This window comes from Phalaenopsis equestris, unplaced genomic scaffold, assembly GCF_001263595.1.
Source record: "Phalaenopsis equestris unplaced genomic scaffold, ASM126359v1 Scaffold225963, whole genome shotgun sequence".
NCBI lineage: Eukaryota > Viridiplantae > Streptophyta > Magnoliopsida > Asparagales > Orchidaceae > Phalaenopsis > Phalaenopsis equestris.
Window position 1 is genome coordinate 14,171 of NW_018243992.1, and position 3,771 is coordinate 17,941.

A 3,771-nucleotide genomic window follows, 5' to 3' on the forward strand; every position below is an offset into this window, starting at 1 on the left:
ATATATATATATATATAAAATGTATGTATATATATGTGTATGTTTACCATTAAATGCACTTAAATTTTTTTAAATAAGTTAGGAATGTTTAACAAAAAATTAAAATAAAGTAAGAATTTTTAACTAATTTTGATTTTTCGATTTGCTCAGTAAAATAATTTAAATTAAATCTGGAAACCAAATGTTAAGATTTTAAAAATAAAAAAATCAAATTATATATTTGCAATTTGAAATCAATTAAATTTGAACAGTTCCATTCTATTTTTCTATCCCAAAAGGCCTCTAAATCGTTGAATTTGGTGCTTATTGCAGCAATATCAACTAATTAAATACCTTCAAATTTTTTGACGCATTTCTTGATCTTCAGAGCGCATTCATTGCAGTGCATATCAACCTTAAGGACGATGATGGGCGGCGCCGCCCCTTCTTCCTTCTCAATCAAATTCGCATTAAATCAGTAATTAATCGGGCAGATTAATGAAATGAAAATAAAATTAATTTGAAATCTAATTCAGATGCGAATTTGTTCATCGTTCCCACTTACTTCTCCCATCTCTGATCCTTTTGCCCTGCTTGTTCTACTGAAGGAAGTAAAGAAGAGATATATACTCGGGCCGAGAGAGGTCGCCACGTGGCACACTGTGAAGCGCGGTGGATTCGGTGGGTGAGATTTGGTTATTAATTTATGTGATCCGTTCATGCATGAGCCATGCATTCATTACGTACATGCATGCATGTGTGCAGTAATTAGTAGGGTTTTAGTGGTTTTCATGTAACACTCCTATTTTAGAATTTGGGGTCAATTTACATATTTGACATGTAAGCTTTCTTTTTTTAATATTTATATCATTCAAATATTTCATATCACATGAAGAAAATTATTTTTTTTTTAACTTTAAAAGTAAAATATATAGTTGTAAGTTCTAAATTTTAAAGCTTAGTCGTTAGATATGAAAATACATAAGAATTGAGTGGCATGAAGGTAAATCTTCCTAAAGTATACCTTTGGGAGATTTTATGTAATATTATATACATTGTACTTTTCTAGCAAGCTAGATTATATTTGTGAATGTCTTATTTTATTGTCCAACAATGTTATTAATTTGAGGAATATTATATGTGTATAATAAAGGATACACATGTAGAAAAATAAGCATCCTCTTTATATAAAATTTATGAGGATAAGTTAATAACTTGTTTTTCTCATAATAATCATATCAAATTTTTAAATAAAATAAAATTTAAAACATTTACTATGGGATAAATATAATCTATTATTATTTTTTGGAATCTAAAGTAAGATTACAATAATATAAATGAATAATTTTGGGATACAAGAATGTCTATGTAGAGCTAATAATAGAAAGTAATAGAGGAAAATATAAGAACAAATATGAAGTGAATGATGAAGATATATTACAATAATAATTATAATATACTCTTACAATAACATAAAAGAAAAAAAAATAATTGAGAATATTTATGGTACAGATTTTTGTTAGGTAAGGATGTAAATTGTAGAATTTATTAAAGTTGGGTGTACTATAAAATTTTGCACATAGAACTAATCCCAAATACATTCAAAAATTTCAAAATTGTATACATTAGAACTACCGACACGGATCTCGAAGAGAATGAATGGATGAAAGTAAAAAAAGCTTCCTTCAAGAGTAAATAATCGACCGACAAGTCACTGTTAAGCAGGTGAATTAATAATTGAATTGTTAGGGTTTTGTTTTTTTTAACCTAAACTTGGGGGGAAGGCAGTCAACATGGGGCAGTCCAGCATCTACATGGGCTTCTATGGGAGAAGAAAGGCCTCACAAAAGTTAGGTCAACATGCATCTACCCCTGATCATACAACCCGACCTAGAAATAGAAATACAATAGTCTCATTTATGATTTGATTTTCTGGATATTTCAGTTCGTATTCTAGTAAGTTGGGATTCATCCTTTAACTTGATCATCTTATTGAGGTTCATCTTCACTCTGTCATCTTATTTAGATTGGTCCTCATTCAGTCATCTTGTTGAAGTTCATCCTTGCTCCATTGTCATGTTGAGGCTCATACTTGCTTTGTCAACAACCAAATCCCATTTTAGACATGCTAAGCATTCAAGCTAACTAGCAAGGACTAACCCAACTATGGAATCAAAGGAAAGAAAATATTATATGTTTACTACGACTTATGTAGAAGATATTATTATTCACAAAAAAGACAATAAACAAAAACAAAACACAAATTCTGTTTGAACGTAGCACTGTGCTACAACACTAGCCCATTATCCTACTTGGACATGCTAATATATGGGAGCACATAATAGCAAGCACCTGTATAAAATATATTTATTTTAATTTAACATGCACCCCCAATGCTCATAAAAGAAAAGCATACACAATTACCATTGAACTAAAACAAGTTTATGTTAGTGAACTAGAAAAATCATCTAAAAGTGTGGTGTGTAAGATATTAACTCTATTCTCTTTGTTTAAGCTATTATTCAAGTTTAAGGTTTATTTCATTACAATTTTATGGTTAAAATTTGAGTTGTTTAAATGTTGGCCAAGTATTTTTTATTTTTTTTAAATTTTAGTTTATTTTATTTTTATTTAATTATATGGAGAGTGTTGTGAAAAATAGGACCCACCTTGTTGAAGTTCTTGCTATCCACAACTCCCTAGTTCTAGCAAGAATGGGCACCTCGCTTGGGGAAGCAAGATGCACAACCCTGAACAAGTAAGGGTGTCTTGGTTACATCTTTTTCATTTTGAGTCAGCTTGGTTGAATTTTAGTTGATTTTTTTTTCAAATTTTGAGTTACATAGCTGTAATTGATTTAAAGTTGACAAATCATCAACTTTAGGATTTTAAAGAACTTGTCATGGAATCATAAGTGGGTAGGTATAGGATTTAAACTTCTCATACCCAATGGGCTTCTACTAAACCAAAGAGGGTGTAGGAGTGGTCAATAGGTCATCACAGGGATTTCTAGGACTCTAGGCTCTATGGGTTGTCTAGAGCATCTTCCATCTATAGGAATTCAACTTGGGCTTCAATTAGTTTCAACATTCATCATCTCAATCAATAGTTAAGGATTTAAGCTTAACCTTATGAAACCCTAAGTGAATGTAGAGTGAGTTTGAAGTTCTAAATGTGTGTTGGTCTCATTTTTAGGCATCAAAGAAGGCCACTACTAAAAATCCACTATGAAACCCTAAGGCCAGCTCCTAGCCTTTTATTGGGAAAGAAAGGGCCTCACAAAAGTCTCATTTATGATTTGGTGTGTAAGATACTCATTCTATTCTCTTTGTTTAGGTTGTTATTCAAGTTTAAGGTTTATTTCATTACAATTTTATGGTTAAAGTTTGAGTTGTTTAAATGTTGGTCAAGTATTTATTATTTTTTTTATTTTAGTTTGTTTTAATTTTATTTAATATTATTAACAGTGTTGTGAACAGTGGGACCCACCTTATCGAAGGTTTTGTTGCTCACAACTTCGTAGTTCTATCAAGAATGGGCACCACGCTTGGGGTAGTAAGATACACAACAATGGACATGTACGGGTGTCTTAGTTATATTTTTTTTATTTTCAGTTGGCTTGATTGAATTTTAGTCATTTTCTTTGTTTAACTTTGAGTTACTTAGTTTTAAGTGATTTAAAATTGGCAAATCATCAACTTAGGATTCCAAAGTACTTTCCATGGAATCATAAGTGTGTAGGTATAGGATTTGAACTTTTAAGTGCCCCCAACAAACCTCAATCACCCCCCC